This window comes from Mustela nigripes, chromosome 12 (assembly GCF_022355385.1).
Source record: "Mustela nigripes isolate SB6536 chromosome 12, MUSNIG.SB6536, whole genome shotgun sequence".
Classification (NCBI taxonomy): Eukaryota; Metazoa; Chordata; class Mammalia; order Carnivora; family Mustelidae; genus Mustela; species Mustela nigripes.
In genome coordinates, this window is record NC_081568.1 from 112,319,790 (window position 1) to 112,338,341 (window position 18,552).

The window sequence follows — 18,552 nt, forward strand, 5'->3', positions numbered from 1 at the left end:
TTACACAAACATGATAGTCTTTCATATAGTGAACTAGAGAGAGTACATAAGGAATAATTAGGTTCTCCTGGATTTCTTTCTTTCTTTTTAACTTTATCTCCATCCCCCTAAACTTGGATTACAAATTTAAATATTGTTTCTCTTCAGACCATCACAGCATCATTATTTCTTCCTTCTTACTAAAATGCAACCTCTAAGATATGACTAAATAAAAACAAAGAAATCACACATTTGAAGATAATTAGTGCTTTTCCTTGTGAACGATTTACCCATTTTCAAGGTACGTTTCTCTGTCCATTGCAATCAGTGTTAATCATTTAGGTATCTCCAAACACTTGATCAGACATCCACAGTTAACCCCCAAAAGTATTAGTTTGAAATTCATCAGAAATTTTTAAAGTGTCAGGGAGCAGGAGAACAAATAGCCCAACATACTTTCTTCTTGACCACTAATGCAAGTATGATTAGAGCCATAGAAAAGGCCAGTAAATGAGAAAAATGCAAATGTTCATCATATTCCATTGCTGTTTTGACACAGCAATTAGATTTGTGCAGAACAGCAAGATTGTTCCAATTCTATTCTCCCAAACATAAGTCTTAAAAAAAGAGGTTACATTTGTGACTGTAGCTCGTGGAGCATCCAATCTGGCATCCTGAAAATCCATATGTAAGCCACACTTATATCTTAAACCTGTCAAACAAATAAATGTACAGAAGCAGTAATTTATGTACTTTATAGACTGTTTTGCCCTTTTAGAGCAAAAGCCTAATTTTCAAGTGTTGCTATTTTAACTTCTGGCAGTGCCTGGGAGATAACTGAGGTTCAAAATGTGAATTTTACAAGTAAAATGTGATTCAAAAATTGATTTACCCTGTTCTCACTACATGTGAGACAGAGAAGAGAAATGCTGGGTGTTTGTGAGCTTTAGGCAAGGGGAAACATATTGCTAAGTACAGAAGCCACGCAAAACTTTGCGGGTTTTCAGTTTAGAAGTGAACTTGAGCCTTTCCCAGTTCAAGATCTGTTTAGGGCCGGCAAAACATGACTTTCTGATTCAAAGAAATAAGGCTTAAAAAGGCTTATAAAACAGGCTCACAAGCTTCTTGTACATCAAATAGCTCTTACACAATGGCATTTAGATGATTTAAGTGTAAATGAATCAAAGACATATGGATTGCATTTCCCTTGAAATACGCATGGGTTTTAAAATGAAGGGAAAACATACTTGCCAAAATCCTTTTGGGTTGTGCTGCATCAAAAACATTTGGAAATGACTTTAAATGTTTGGAAGAACCCCAGACACTGGGTTCAGTCACCCCTGGAGATTAAATCAGTGTCCTTCATCCAATGATAACTAGGCCCCTGTTTTGCAAAGACATTTCTTAAAAATGTCAAGTCCCTAAACTGACACTCCCTGAAAACTGACTTTTTTTGATGTTTGAATTGCTAATTCAATGATAGGGTCTTATTATGGAGTCTTCCCCAGAGACTAGGAATCCATTTTGTGTTATTTAAGTCACCGGAAGCACATTTCAATTTTTCCCAATTTCTTAAATGTGATTAAAAATGTTAAGTTCTTTCTCTTCTGGAGGTAAAAAAAAAAAAAAAAAAAAAAATAGTGGTTCTGGGAGTCCAAAAGGAAATCAAGTTTTGAGCTGAATGAAGGGACTATATGATCAAGAAAGATAAAAATGGAAAACTTGTTTTTTTCTTGAAAATGTATTCAGACACAAGTTCTGACATCATGTGACTGTTAACACACTTCAGAAAAAAAGGAAGGAAGGAGGGAGGGAGGAAAGGAAGGAAAGAAAGAGGAAAACTGGATGGTAAAATGTCTTTGGCGATAAAAAGAAAGATTGTGAGCGGAATACAGAAATAAAACAGGTTTAACAGAAATGGGTAGTTTCATGAAAACAGCTATGCAGAAATAATAACACAACACCAAGTATAACAAATTGAAAAAGACTGGTGTACAGGAAGGTGATATGTTGAAATGAATGAAGCCTAGGTTAGCACAAGTGATAAACAAAGCATCAGGAGGAAGTAGAGAAGGTGAGGCTGTACTACTGGAAGAAAATGTGTTAGATGTTAAAATCAAGACAAGAGGAAAAAAACATAGGACAATATCCAAAGTGACAGAAGCCGACAAAGGTACTTAGTAGTTAGGGGAAGAATAATAAAAGACCATCTAAAACATGTGAGATGCTGTTATTTAAGTCTGTGCAGCCGAACAGCTTATATTAAAAATTCTAGATCTGATTCCACATGTAGTTCTGATGTGAGAGGAAACAGCTTTCAAAATTGTTTAATGACCTCCTGATAGGAAGGTTAACAGGATTATCATGCAGTTCACTAGAGGATGGACAGCAACTCTCAGCATGTCCCTCACTCAGTGTGTGATTCCAATATTCTCCTTTACAGGGAAGTGTAAAGTCATTGTGCTACTCAAAGGCATTAGTCAGAACGTTGGGATGATTTTAATGAGGGAAGTTCAACATAAAAGGGAAATGAGGAGGGGAAGAAAAGGGGTTTAAAAACTGGAGCTCTTCTAGCTTAATTCTGCCCTGCCTAACTATGGGGGTGTCTGGGGGGACTGAACCTCTCAAGGTTTCAATTTACTGTCTCTTCTCATTTCTGACTGGGTTGCTCCTGGCCTAGTACCTGGTGTGACATTTTCTGCTTCTGACACGATACCGCTCCTCCATTCTGTTCTCCAACCATTTTCTCGTCAAAGTGGGGAAATAGTCCCCACCTTCCTTTCTGTTACAGAGACCACAAAGCAGTGCTGCTTTGCCTTGTCAGTGCCCTGTGGAGACTCTAATGAGAATGGTCTCCATGATGGGCTCCTCCTGAAACCTGTGGCCTTAGTTACATGAACTGGGTTTGGGAAAGTGAGGATGAGATGGGGAGGGAGGGGAGGGAGGCAGTCCAAAGAATGCTCTGAGCAATGCTCATCAGCCGTGGAATAACACAAACCAACACTTTTCTTCTTTGATGACCCATTATTTCACCCTAGACTTGGGTTCTCTGACTTCTGAGAAACTGTATTAGGATAGTTAGTGCCAGGTGCTCTAACAAACAACCCTAGAATCTTAGGGACTCTACCCAGTAAAGGCTTTTCTTCTGGCTAATATCACAGTTTTGTGTGGCAGGTAGCTTCCCAACCCATGATTCTGGAATCCCAATTCTTTTATCTTGTGGTGGGATCCTCTTCTGGGCCTCTTTGGAGTCCATTGCTGTATTACCTTGTTTAGGTGGCCGACCGGCTAAGAGTAAGAAAGATCACATGATGCATTTTATGTGCATGACTGGAAATGGTGAACATGACTTCCACGACATGGCACCAGTCTAAATGCAAAGGATGCTGGAAAATGGTTTGCTGTTGTTGTTTTGAGTGCCCAGGAGGAAGAACTGTGACTGGTGAGCTTTTGTGTAGTCTCTGCCACACTGACTAAGGAGCTTTTCCATTCCTAATGCAAATTAATCCTTAGTAGGTCTGTCTTCCCAGCTTTTGCCATATGTTCAGATATGTCTGGGTTTATGAACATTGTTTAATGTGGAAATTCAGACAGATTAAATATACAGCCCTAATAAATGACAGAACTGGAATGTAACTCAAATTTTTCCTGAATCTCAAGTTATGTTATCCCCCTAAATTTTATACTGGTGGTACTATAGCGGAAGTATTTAAGGATAATGCATACAGAGGAAATCCTAAGACTGATATTGTTTCACACTGGTGGGGGAGTGAGAAACACTAGGAGAGAGTGAATGCCCCCATCCCATTCTCCAAATAGAACACAGTAAAGTGGTGATGTCTGGTGGCCTCAGAAAATATATATATATTTTTAAAATTTTTATTTTTTATAAATATATATTTTTATCCCCAGGGGTACAGGTCTGTGAATCGCCAGGTTAACACACTTCACAGCACTCACCAAAGCACATACCCTCCCCAATGTCCATAGCCCCATCCCCCTTATCCCATGCCCCTCCCCCCAGCAACCCTCAGTTTGTTTTGTGAGATTAAGAGTCACTTATGGGGGGCACCTGGGTGGCTCAGTGGGTTAAGCCGCTGCCTTTGGCTCAGGTCATGATCTCAGGGTCCTGGGATCAAGTCCCGCATCAGGCTCTCTGCTCAGCAGGGAGCCTGCTTCCTCCTCTCTCTCTCTCTGCCTGCCTGTCTACTTGTGATTTCTCTCTGTCAAATAAATAAATAAAATCTTTGAAAAAGAAAAAAAAAAAGTCACTTATGGTTTGTCTCCCTCCCAATCCCATCTTGTTTCATTGATTCTTCTCCTACCCACTTAAGCCCCCATGTTGCATCACCACTTCCTCATATCAGGGAGATGGGAGATCATATTACAGTTGTCTTTCTCTGCTTGACTTATTTCGCTAAGCATGATACGCTCTAGTTCCATCCATGTTGTCGCAAATGGCAAGATTTCGTTTCTTTTGATGGCTGCATAGTATTCCATTGTGTATATATACCACATCTTCTTGATCCATTCATCTGTTGATGGACATCTAGGTTCTTTCCATACTTTGGCTATTGTGGACATTGCTGCTATAAACATTCCAGTGCACGTGCCCCTTCGGATCACTATGTTTGTATCTTTAGGGTAAATACCCAGTAGTGCAATTACTGGGTCATAGGGCAGTTCTATTTTCAACATTTTGAGGAACCTCCATACTGTTTTCCAGAGTGGTTGCACCAGCTTGCATTCCCACCAACAGTGTAGGAGGGTTCCCCTTTCTCCGCATCCTCGCCAGCATCTGGCATTTCCTGACTTGTTGATTTTAGCCATTCTGACTGCTGTGAGGTGATATCTCATTGTGGTTTTGATTTGTATTTCCCTGATGCCAAGTGATATGGAGCACTTTTTCATGTGTCTGTTGGCCATCTGGATGTCTTCTTTGCAGAAATGTCTGTTCATGTCCTCTGCCCATTTCTTGATTGGATTATTTGTTCTTTGGGTGTTGAGCTTGCTAAGTTCTTTATAGATTCTGGACACTAGTCCTTTATCTGATATGTCGTTTGCAAATATCTTCTGCCATTCTGTCAGTTGTCTTTTGATTTTGTTAACTGTGTCCTTTGCTGTGCAAAAGCTTTTGATCTTGATGAAATCCCAATAGTTCATTTTTGCCCTTGCTTCCCTTGCCTTTGGCGATGTTCCTAGGAAGCTGTTGCTGCGGCTGAGGTTGAAGAGGTTGCTGCCTGTGTTCTCCTCAAGGATTTTGATGGATTCCTTTCTCACATTGAGGTCCTTTATCCATTTTGAGTCTATTTTTGTGTGTGGTGTAAGGAAATGGTCCAATTTCATTTTCTGCACGTGGCTGTCCAATTTTCCCAACACCATTTATTAAAGAGGCTGTCTTTTTTCCATTGGACATTCTTTCCTGCTTTGTCAAAGATTAGTTGACCATAGAGTTGAGGGTCTATTTCTGGGCTCTCTATTCTGTTCCATTGATCTATGTGTCAGAGAATATTTTTTAATTAACTCTATTTTGACCAGAACACTGAAGCAAAATGTCAAGGGAAGACAACTAAGAAAGAAAGACAATATCTGGGATTGAGCCTGTATTTCATTCTTGCCCTTCAATTGTAGTTTTGCTTTTTAGCAGCTGGCCAAGCATGGATGCATTACTTCAACTCACAGAGCTTCTATTTTCTTGTTAGAAAAATGGGGGTAGTGAAACTTAACTCTCAAGGCAGTAGGATTAAAGAAGTTAACAAGAATACTGTGCCTAACAAATGGAAGGTACTGCAGCTAAGGGTCATTCCATTTTCCTTTTCTCTTTTGTAAGTGTGGCATCAAGGGGAGACATCATGGTGCAAAGATAATTTTTCTCCATGCTGTGGAAAACTGATGAGGCAAAATGTTATTAATTAATTAATTTATCGTTAATAAATTGTCAATCCACTTTTTCATTTATGCATCCACCCATCCAACCATCAGTATTTTTTTCATTCTTTCCCAGACATTCACCAATATATATCCACTATGGTAAAACATCGTCATAGACATTGGGGAAAATCCAAAAAGATCCTGCTCTCAGGATCTGTGTCTTCTAGTGGAGGAGATAGGCAAATGCACGTCATGGGAATTATAAGTTGGAGCATCATAAATGGCATAGATATTTTAAAATTAAGTACTGTGGTTGTGCAGGAGGATAGAGCAGGGAATGTGAAGAGTGTAAGAGAATCAGCAGCATCGTGTTGGGACTTGAATAGTAGTGCCTTCAGGATTTCTGTATAAGAGGAATTACAAAAAGGTTTTTTGAGTATAATTGACAAACAATGTTATATTAGTTTCAGGTGCATAACATAGTGATCCAACTTCTCTGTATCTTATGCTTTGCTCCTGACAAGTGTAACTACCACCTCTCCCAATATATTGCTATTACAATATCATTGCATATTCCCTGTGTTTTGTCTTTTACTCCCATGACTTATTAATTCCAAACTGGAAGCCTGTATCTCCCACTTCCCTGTACCCAGTCTGCCTATGTCCCCATAGTCCTGCCCTCTGGCAACCATCAGCTTGTTCTTTGTATTTATAAAGTCTGATTATGCCTTGTTGGTTTAGTCATTTGTTTTTTAGATTCCACAAGTGAATGGAATCGTATGGTATTTGTCTTTATTGGTCTGACTTATTTTACTTACCTTCTAGGTCCATCCTTGTTATCAGAAACGGTCCTTTAGGTCCATCTGTTGTCACATATGGCAAAGGTTATCCTTTTCATGGCTGAATAATACTCCTATCTGTGTGCACACAGGTGTGCATACATCTTCTTTATTTATTCATCTATCAACGGACCCTTGGGTTGCTTCCATGCCTTGGCTATTGTAAACAATGATGCAGTAAATAAAAGGGTGCAGGCATGCCTGGTTGGTTAAGCATGGACCCTTAGTTTCCACCCATGTCATGATCTCACGGTCCTGGGATCGAGCCCTTCTTTGGGCTCCACGCTCAGCAGAGTCTGCTTGTTCCTCTCCCTTCTCCTATGCCCCTCCCCCTGCTTTTATGTGGGCATGCTCTCTCTCAAATAAATAAAATCTTAAAAATAATAATAAAAGGGTGCATTTATCTTTACAAATTAGTGTCTTTATTTTCTTTGGGTAGATACCCAGTAGGGGAATTAATGGATCATACGGTGATTCTATTTTTAGTTTTTTGAGGAATCTCCATACTGTTTTCCACAGTGGCTGTACCAGTTTATATTCTCACCAACAGAGCATGAAGGTTCCTTTTTTTCCACATTCTCACCAACACTTATTTCTTGTCTTTTTGATTTTAGCCATTCTGACAGGTATAAGGTGAAATCTCACTGTGGTTTGGAATTGTGCTTTCCTAATGATTAGTAATGTTGAACATCTTTTCATGTGTCTATTGGTCATTTGTATGTGTTCTTTGAAAAAATGTTCATGTCCTCTGCCCATTTTTTAATCAGACTGTTTGTTATTTTGGTGTTGAATTGTAGACATTCTCTTTGGAGCATCAGTCTGATTGGCAGAAGCACTGGTATTTCTTTTGAACCCATGTTTGCATAGCAGGAACACCAAATTTTCTTAAGCTGTATATTACAAAAAATGAAGAGAACTCAATTTTTAAAGATGCTTTTATTCACATTTTTTCTTACAAAAATAAAATCTAATAAAGCATTTTTTCTTTCTCCTTAGTTGCTGAAAATTAGTAACAATTATTATTTTTGGTTAGGTTACTTAAGGGATTGTGTTATTAGTCAGCTTGGGCTGCCGTAACAAAACACCGTAGACTGGGTGACTTAAGCAGCAGAAATGTACTCCTCACAGTTCTGGAGGCCTCGAGTCCAACACCAGGTTGCTAGTATGGTTGAATGCTGGTGAGAGCTCTTGTCCTGACTGGCAGACGAATGACTTCTCAAAATGTCCTTTCATAGCAGAGAAAGAGTTCTGATGTCTCTTCTTCTTCTTATATAACCAGTTCTCTTGGATTAGGGCTCCAGACATATGACCTCATTTAACCTTAAGTACCTTCTTAAAGGCCCCATCTCCAGATATACTTGTACTGAGGATTTGTACTATAAATTTGGGGGTGGGAGGAGGAACATAATTCAGTCCATAGCAGGAGCTGACAGAATCTCACCTTTTGGTGCTCTATCTTCCTTGGAAACATGAGTATGATAACATTTGAGAACAGCTTGGAGAGGTAATGGGAGCAGCACAATCTGTTTTACCAAGTCATATCTCAGAGTTGCTGTAATTAAAAAGCTCAAATGTACAATTCCAGTATGATTTGCGTATTTGTCAAAAGCAGTACCTATTTGAAATAGTAGTAAGTGACTCTATTCCTCCTTTTTAGGTAAACCTATAAAGATTCTTATAAAGATAAAAATAGAAATTTTGTGATTTTCCAATCGCTGGTTTTATAGAAAACCAACACAAGATTTTACAGATTAAGAAATAATTTTACAGCTTTTTTGGACTTTGTTTTTTCTTGCAAGTCTTAGAGATTTTTGAGCCCATACAATTTAATTATGATTAATGGTATGTTTCTCAAAAACCAATATGCATGACTGATAGCAATAAAAATAATCACTTTTAATTGATGAAGGAGGGTGGGAACAATCTGAACTTTTAGAAGTCAAAAGTTAATTTCAAGGAGGTGCTACCTTTCCAAATAAGCCATCTATTTGGTAACACTGTGGGTAATAAAATATGAAAAGGGGTTCCAGTTCTTTTCTTTAACTCATGTGTCATGACTCAAATTCTGCTTTGTAATTCACATTGGGTTCTCACTCTCCTTCTTTTGTACTGAATACAGCTATGCTGTGCTATAAAAAGATAATTTGGACAGGATAACTTTTGGTTTAGACTGTTTGTTCTTGTGGCCCCTCGGTCAGAACCAACGCTTGGGAGATGTTGGCCTTTGGGAAATCACATGGTATGTCTTCTTTCCTCTAGTCTGGCATCTTCATGCAACTGAAAGGATGTTCCACTGAACAGTGACGACTCTGGAGAGAGAAAAGAAATCACAGATGGCCAAATGCAGCTTGAGAGGTATGTGCAGAAGGAGAGGCAAGGTCAAGAAGGTACTTTGTGAGAATGAGGAAAAAGGTGTAACTTCCCTTGGGTGGACAGCCAACCCCATGCCAGAGTATGTGGTTTGGCAAACAGAGCACAGGCTGCATTTAGTTCCCATTTCCTCTTTTAGGTGGGCAACTGCCTACAGTGGTCTTGGGCAGAGCCAACTTAAGGCCTAATTTGAGGGATCAGCTTTTAACAGTGCCTGCTCTTACACTTTGCGCATAGTAAATAGTTACGAATGAATAGTATAATCATTATATTTGAACAGTGCCCAGTCCTTTGCAGAAGACCATATCTCAGAATGAGTTACAGGTCCAGCTTCTAAAGGTTTTCTCTTAGTCTGGCAGAAAAACGTTTATGAGTAGCATGGGAAATTTGTAAAATTCTCTTCAAAAAGATGAGTGATAATTCCAGAAAAAAGGAAAAGGAATCAGTGTTATTTAGTCCATATTCTGATCTGTCCAGGTAAATTTGGATTGAGGATTATTTACATTTTGTATGAAATAAAATGATATTTTCCCTTGTAGAAGTCAGTTAACAAGCCTGTGTGCAAATTAGAGGCTGTGGTGCCTAGTTTAGGCCCTTTTGCTCTTAGAGAATTCTTTAATAATTACAGGGGGAGTTTCAGTGTGTGCTTAAAGGAAGACGCAATGGTTATCTTCTCAGGTCCCAGACCGGCTACGTCATATTCAGAATCCCCAGTGCAAAATAACAGTGTAGGGCTCAGCATGGTAGGAAAGACAATCTCCCCTTTGTACAAATGAATGGGTGACCCCCAAAGGCACACGGTCTCTGTGGTGGTACATACTTTGTACCTGGGGCTGACGCAGGCAAGAAGCCCCCTCCCAATCCCTGCCAAACAGCCCAGGGCCCTGCAGCAAAGGGAAGGTTGGACACCTGCTGTCCCACACTGAGATGCTGTGGGCAAGGATGGCCTCTCTGTACTCATGCCAGAATCCCAGCCTAGGGGAATCATAAGAGAAACAGGTTTGGACCTTGACCTTAAAGAATCTCATTTCAGCAGGTCTGGAAAGGCGGAAAAGGTAGTACAGACAGAGGCTGCTGCTTGAGGGAGAAGTGCAGTGTCAAAACCTAGGTTTAAGGAATGCTGGTCAGTGGAGGGCTCTCCTGGTTGGGAAGCAGATAGTGCTAGAGATAGGTTAAGAGTGACATTCCTTCATTCGGTAATCATTTATTACGTGCTTCCTATGTCTCAGGCCCCGTGCTAAATGTTGCTGTGTTGAACAAAATCAGGTTCTCTACTCTCATAGGGTTTATAGCTAATGAAAAAGTGAGGGTCAGATTGAGGACGTTCTTGAATGTCATTTGCATTCAGAGTTTGTAGACCTGAAAATGTTTCAAGTCAGACATATTTATATTTTGTCTCTTGCAATGTCTCCTATTGCCACCTCTAAGTTTAAATTATATGTTTAAAAAAAAAAAAATCACTTCTTTTTCTACACAGTGTTTGTTACATTCGTCCTTATCTCTCTAATACTAAGGAAAAATGTATTTTTAATTTTTAAAAAGCTTTTCATTTACTGATTTCCACTCTTTATTGTGAATAATAGTGGAGATAGGAATGCATTACCAAGGAAGTCTTTGGTCTTGTTCACTGCTGGATTCCCAGTCCTTAAAACGGTTCCTAGCACTTGTCAAGGGCTAAACAAACAAAAAGATCAGTGAATAAATAGGAAGAGATTTGTAAGTGGGATGGCATTTTAAAATGGCTAATCCATGGGTTGTCTGCAGCTAATTAAGCTGCTCTAATGGTTACAAGAAGTGAAGATTATAAAAGAGTGAGGTTGTCTAAATTCAAGTCCCGATGCTGGCACTCACCATTTTTGTAACCATGGGCAAATTTTGGCCTCAGTTTCTTCTTCCGTGAAATTTGGGTAATTATAGTACTCATGGGATTACGGTGAAGATAAGATGAGATGCAAAGCAATTTATGCCTGGCACATAGTAAATGCTCAGTAAATGTTAGGCGTAATGATGATGAGGACAACTTTGCTACTGAGGGCAGTTCTCAGCACTATAGGAAGGTTTCAAGTTACCCAGGGACAAAATCATCCTTTGCTCTTGCAAAGCTGGAGCAAGAATCGATGCTCTTTGTGAATCTTCTCTAGCCATCTTAGAAGGGTGTGTGTGGCCCCAAGTCTGGCAGGGACAGAGCTGAGCAGAGCTGTTCACAGCAAATCTGTGATGATGATCTTCTCATCTGTCTTCTAAGCTGTGGGCGGCTCCTTCTTTGGGAAGCAAGTTATAATCAGAACTTGGAACAAGCAAGTTCCAAACAATGCTCTCATTGCCTTTTCTGCCATTTAATTAATGCCAGTCTAATTTTATAGAAAGTATATAAATATGACTTATGCATATTTGTACCTATATTTTTCTGTAAGCTTTTCCATGAGGTACATAGCCATTTAAATCATATCCTTCTGATAAATATCTCTGGCCTGAATACTTAACATTATTTTTTATAACCACATTTAGGGAACTTAGCAAGTAGAGGGATAGATGTTGCTTAAGCCAGCCTTCAAGTTATCATTGACTAGAACCAAAAGGTGAATCTCTTATTTCTTCCAGATTATATTTTGCTGTGAGGATTTAGGTAAATTTCAGCTGATGGCACTCAAAATCCCTTTTGCTCATGCTTTTCTTCCAGTTTTTGTCAATCTGACGCAAGAAACAGACAGCAGTCTATGGGCTGCCACTTGAAGGTTATGAGGATAATGATCCATGCATTCTGTTTTTAACGTTCTTTTTAGTGCACATGAATTTAATTCAGGCCATGATTTAAATATATTCAAATCCTGAAAGAGTTGCGCCATAACTCCTGAAGGTTTAGCTAGGATCAGTTGTGTGTAGTGGAGTGACTTTGCTGAGCTTTTCTATGACTGAATTTGCACTGTGTCTATAAGCATGTGCATCAGGAGCTGATTTTATTAGAACTTTGAAGAACTAGTAGAAAAGCTCCTTCTTTTTTACCAAACATGGATGTAAAAAAATTACACAGAAATCAGCATTGTCAAGTCACATGAAGTGCAATTATAAGCAGAAGGCTTGAAACCTGTTTTTGCTTAAAGCGTTTATTTGATTTAGCAAAAACAACAGCAACAAATTGTATTCCAAAGCACTTTCGATCCCTTGCAACAGTATTATTACCAAGAGCAGGGTCTATACAGCATCCTTCCTTTTTTGTTTGGGTCAATTTTCCTTAGGTTTTTTGCAAAGCATCCAAATCAGTGTTTACAATTCTGGAGACAAAGGATTATTCAGACTCTAGTTAGTGCCCAGTACTTGGAAATTGGTATTATTAGACAATTATTATTACACTGTTCTTACATATTTATTTTCTTGAAATCTTCTGTGGAAGTAACAGAATCCCAGAGATTAAAATGCAAAAATACATCATTAAAATATTTAACACAAACATTAGTTTTCTGTCTTCCTCCTGAAATTTTTGGATTTATTTAATCTTGTCCCTATATTCTCCTTTTCCCACAATAATACCTTTAACATTTGAGACCTTAGGTAGTCAGTGCCTACAATCAATATTCGATAGGAAAATAAATGGTAATAACAGGGCGGTAAGTTGAGGACTATGTCTTTGGCTCAAAGTTTACCATAAGAATAGTTGTTGGATGGCTATAATTATATTAGATTTTTTTTCTGATTTAGTTCTGTCCTATAAGATCTAGTGCTGCATTGATTCTTTCCTCCTCCTTTTGCTAAATTATCACCCCGGAAACAGGTGACTTCCAACATCCCCCAAATCCTTTGTTCAACTAACAAAAATCATATTGAGGGCCTACATGATGGAGGACACGTGACAGTTACAACACTGTCATTTTGCTTTTGTGTTTTCAACAACCCTTTCAGGAAGTCAAGGCAAGTAGAGGCGTCTCTGTTTTAAATGATGACTTTGAAATGTGGACAGGTTAAGTGTCTTGTTCATGGTTACCTAGGCAGTGACATGGCAGCTAGAGGGATTCAGGTCTCCTGATCCACATGTACAAGATTCTCTTTATTACCCTGCAACAAAATGTTAATTGTCCGATCAGACAAACTTTAAGTAGGGGGTTGGCCAATTTTGTGATGAGATGGCTGGAGGTTGCAAAGGATACTTGTTCCCTTAAGTTTATTATGGAAGTGCTGGACAGCTAGCTCCCTGGACACTCTCTTGAATTAGTCTTAAGTTGTAATGGTGATTTCAGGCATGCTAGAATATAGCATCAGAGACCTGGGGAGGTCCAGGTAGTGGACTGGAATAGCTGCAGCTATTAAATATCTAGGTCATCTTTTATAGAGGGTTGTAATATATACTCTAGCTTCTGATTTCAGTGCTGCCAGGAAGGAAAAAAAAATCCATCTTGCTAAAATGTAGTCAGACAGCAGTTTGTCTTTCCAAAACATTATTAGGTATTATTACAGAATGTGAACACCTTTCATTCCTGACAAACAGGAAATGTATGCTGCACTACTGGTATGTCAATCAGAGTGATAGCATCAATTTTATGGTTTTTAATTCATCCCCACCTCCTGCCGAGCCTTTTGCTCATCCCAAATTATGAATCTTAAAAGGTACGTGATTAAGAAGAAAAAAAATATGTCTCTGCCTGTGTGAACTCCCTTGTGAAGAGCTTAGAGGGAGATATTGAAGAGATTTGTAAAGCAAGCCCTGACCACTCAGTGATTTGGGCAAGTGACTTCCATTTCCTGCAGCTGGGAGTGCCCCCTCATGCTTTTGCTCTAGTATTTTGCTAGCAACTGAAGCGAATATTTTTTATATGCATTGACACCTTTACATTTGTTAAGGAGCAGAAAGAAAATAAATAATGTATTAAATGCTGTATTTGCCAGTTCCTGATACTTCAGTTACATTTTCAATTTAAGTTCTCAGAGTCTTATTTCTTTAGTTGTGCTCTTTTGTTGCTTTTGATATATATGAAATAATAAATACAAAGCCAATTTTGGAGCCTACCTTTGAATGCATCAGAGTAATCTTTCTCACAATTTTTTCTTGCCACCCCTTAATTCTTTTCTTCAGTATGTAATGAAAATGAAGAGCACTGCCAGTGTCAGTAGGAAGTGAGGCTGTTTATAAATAAATAAATAATGTGTGCTTGTGTAGGGGGTGTGTGTGGATTTTGAGACACAAACACACACAAATAACACACACACAAATAACACACACAAATACACAGAGTCTACTTCTTCTCAATAGGGAGTTTGGGAGCCTGGGGTGTCTGAATCTGTCCTCCATGCTCCTCTCGTGTTTCTGGTGAGGAGCCATTTTTCTTGTTTTTCCTATGCAGCTCCACCTGGACGCTGTTTGCTGCCACCAACTCTGCAAATATCACACACTTATTTCAGATTTAGGAATGTGATCTGAGAGTTGCTGCTTGGAAGGTGAGGCAATAATTACCAATTGGTCAAGGTCAACTTTCCCTTTTTCTGGGGACTACAAAGTGAATGTTCTGTCATTGACAGAGAATTCTCTATCTGCTTGGAGCCCATGATAACATATTTGGTGGGACTTCAATAAAGACTTTCAATGTAGGGGGGCCTGTGTGTTTAAATTACTGTTGGTCATCTCAGTTTTACTTCGCTTTAACATTTTTAGTGCTTCAATGTGTCAGTGAGAGTGCATGGAGCCTTGAAGTAACCCATGTGGCATTTGTTTGTGAAGAATTTTTATTCTGCTTCTACCGCAGTTTCTCTATGATTCAGAATTGAAGTATGCTGATTCTCTTACATGCAAGAAAGCAAATGCAGAACATGAGCAACAGCTCTTCCTTCCCTGCTTAGGCATTAGCAGAAAACACTGGGTTTTGAGAATGATGGTTAAAGCCATGTGCAAATGTGGCTCCTGAAAAGGGCCTGCATTATAGGGAGGCAGTGCCCTGCACAAAAGCCACTCTTCACCTTTGGGAAGAAAGAAGGTTTCAAGGAGCCTGTCAAAAGAGCTTTCTGTGAAGGCATAGCAACACCTGTCTTTCCTTGTGTCTATGTGGTGTTAGCATTTCCAAAGTGAATTTCTGAACGCTCTTTCACTTGCTTCCTCTGTTACTGTGTCACCATGTTAACAGAGGCAAGGGCACTGAAGGGTACAGAAATGAAGCAGCTTACTTTAAGGTCATGGAGATGGTATGTGGCAGAGCTGGATTTTGAACTCGTGTTTTTGGACTCCAAATCCAGTGCCCTTTTCTCTACCCAACAGTTGCTTATGATTAGAACCATTTATTTGGCACTTATTTCTATTTAAATTCTCAATTAGATTAGGAATTCCTTAAGAACACTGACATGTTTATAACAGGGATTTGCACAGGGTATACATACACTAACTGAGTACATACTTTAGATTGATTCATGAGTTGACCAGTTTTCCTCATTCTCTCTTTCTGTGGTATGGCATTTAATCATAGCACAAATGTTTACAGGCATTAGTGGGACTTCTGTTGGGTATTGGAAGCACAAGATGATTGTTTTGGACTGAATGGTTATATCTCCCCCAATTCATATGTTGGAGCCCTAACCCCCTGTGTGGCTCTATTTGGAAATCAGGCCTCTAAGGAAGTAGGATTAATTAAGTAAGATTAATTGACATCATAAGTGTGGACCCCTGATCTGATAGGATTAGTGTTTTCATTTAAAAAAAAAAAAGAAAGAAAGAAAAGAAAAGATACCAGAGAACAGGTTTTCCCTCTCATTTTGTCCTCTCTCTCTCTCTCTCCCCCTGCCATCTCGCAGCCACTGAGGGAAGGCCAAGTGAGGATAGATCAAGAAGGCAGCTATCTATAAGCCAGGAAGAGAATCTCACCAAAACCCAAATCGTCTGGCACCTTGAACATGGACTTCCAGCCTCCAGAATTGTGAGAAGATAAGTTTCTGTCATTTAAGCACTCAGTCCATGGTACTTTGTTATGGCAGCCCACAGAGACTAACACAGCGATTAAAACCAAATCTTATTCAAGCAGGTCCTCATCCTGTAGGGGGGAGAGGGAACAGCCACGGAGATCTAGCTGAATTGGATATACATGCTCATGTGCTTTGTCCCTTTGGAAGTGAAAGTCAAGATTATCATCACAGTGGCCCAAAGAGCCCTCAAAGTCAAAATGGCGAAGTCAAAATGGCTCAAAACATTTTGTACTCTTTAGAATTGCATACAGCAGTATTTGAGTCTGCACGATTAGGGTTGAAAGGGAAAATGATGGCAAAAGTTTTCAAAGAGAAGGTGAGAGTCTGTGTCTTGAAGAATGAATAGTAGTTTTCTAGAAAATGAGGTGAAAGAAAGTATGTGTTCCTCAGAGAGAACAGAGGTGTAAGTGAACACAGTGGAATCCTGGATTCTGGAGACTAACTAATTCCTTGTGGCTGGAGCTTACACACTAAATGGAGGAGTTATAGAAGGTGAGGCTGGAAATATAAGAGAGAGCCAGTTCTTTAAAAATCTTCATTGGTTAAGCTTGAAATCAGACTTCAGTCAGCGACATGGAGGACATAAAAGAATTTTAACCTGTGTGGTTATAGAATTAGATCTGCAGGTTAGAAATGTACTTTCGATGCACTGTGGAGATTGTACTGGAACCCAATCCTGCAGTTAAGGCTTCGGATGGGATTTAAGGTAGTGACGCTGAACCATGAATTCTCTTGGATACAGAAAAGCAGTCATGAAGCTGCCTTTGATATTACCTCCTTAGCTGAAGGACAGAGTTCAAATTTTCAATCACTTCAGAATTCCAGTAATACTTCCTCCTTTTTATTATGGCACTGGAATAACATTTCTAGAAAAGAAATGACTTACTGTTCTTGTGGATACCACACATCAGGAATGACACCCATACTCTGGTCCTCATCAAAACCAAAGTGGCTGCAAAATGAGCAAGCCGGTGGTCTGGTGAGAAATTCAGCATTCTCTTTTTCTTCTTTTGAGTACTCCTTGGTTTCATTTTTATGAAGTACCACACTTTGCTGTGCTTTTCGCTGAATCTGCTTACATGTTCTTAATCCAGTGTTTCAGAGGGCAGTAAAAAGAAGACGTAAACATGTTCAATGAGTAATTACTAATCAAGCCCTAAGGCCAACAGGAGTCATAAAATGTACAACGTCACCTTAGCCTGGCCGGGATGCTGTAGGCTGGACCTAGTCAAATACAGGAGGAAGTTCATGTTTTTGTGGTGTGGAGTGGACTTTTTCTGTGTGCCTACTGGGTTTTAAAACAATTGTAAAATTACTACTCTTAGACTCTCCTGAGACTAACTGCCAAGAGAGAAAGGTGGACAACTTTGTCTTGTGATTAACACACCTTCCCCACTCAGTATTGTGCTCATTCTTTCCTCTTCAAACGAAACGTCGGCCTAGTGGAGCGGCACTGTTCCCTCTTTTATGTGTCACGTGGAATCCTTGAAACTGACTTTACCTGTTAGCGCTAACAACAGTGATGATTGGTTATCGTGACGCCTGCAGATGCCTTTCTTCCTGGGCAGTTGTTATCAATCTGGGAATCTTGTCACCCCAGTCCCCCCATAATGTTTCCTTATGACTGCATTCTTAGTAGCTGTAAGTAACTCTTTTACTCAACAGGGAACAAGGGCCAGATGGCATGCAGACATGTGCTTGAGACTGGGTGAGTCTCATTTGTTCTCTATTTCTCGTTACTTACTGTCACTCCTTAGCTAACCACACATAAGGAACCCACCCTGTGGGCTGCTTTTTGTCATATATATCTGAGACACAATTACAGTAATGGGCTTTTCATTAACATTATTGTTATTATGGGTTTATTTTTGTTGTTTTTCAATCTGGCTCTTTTTTTTTTTTTAAAGGTGAGATATTAATAAATCCAACAATGTAAACAGGTCAGCCAGAACACAGATGTGTAAATACAATGAATGTTGTCCCCTTCTAATGAATAGCCTTGAACTTCTTCCAACAACAGTGTTACAGCTCAAAAATAATTTTATTTGGGAAATTCTCGTTTGAAATGTCTTTAGAGACTTTGCCTATCAATCATAGCAAATCATCATTCTCTGAGGGTGGGTTAGATCTTAAAAAAAAAACCTCCTTGAACAAATAATTATTAGGTGCTTACTAAGTGGCAGGCAGTATACTAGGAGCAAGGAGCAAGACAGACATGGTTTCTGCCTTCGAAGACATTTAAGATCAAATCTGAGATGAATGTCTGAGCCCTGGATAATACCTTTACTGATAAGAACAAGATGTGACTGTACAGTGACAATCTTAACTGCCTCAAATGACAATTTTAAAGACGCGATTTAAAACATTTTGAGTAATGGCAGCATCTCTGGAATAACTCTCAAACATACTAACTAGAAGACAAACACCGAGTTTTTATGCATAAAGTACAGTGCTATATAGTTTATAAAACATTTTATATACATTTTATCACCTTCTTCTTGTAGGAATTCTGGATTATCACCTGGGTTTGAGTAACACTCACCTTTCCTGTAAAATA

The 18,552-nt window shown here is 39.2% G+C and overlaps 1 long non-coding RNA gene across 1 annotated transcript in view; it reads left to right on the forward strand.

Annotated features, from left to right (window-relative positions):
• Positions 1-15,926, forward strand: part of LOC132028794 (uncharacterized) — a 322,140-nt gene extending 306,214 nt beyond the window's left edge. Inside the window, exons 4-5 of the long non-coding RNA XR_009407555.1 lie at positions 8,949-9,044; positions 15,828-15,926. This is a non-coding gene — a long non-coding RNA (uncharacterized LOC132028794). The remainder of the gene's footprint in view (positions 1-8,948; positions 9,045-15,827) is intronic.
• The last annotated feature ends 2,626 nt before the right edge of the window (positions 15,927-18,552 follow it).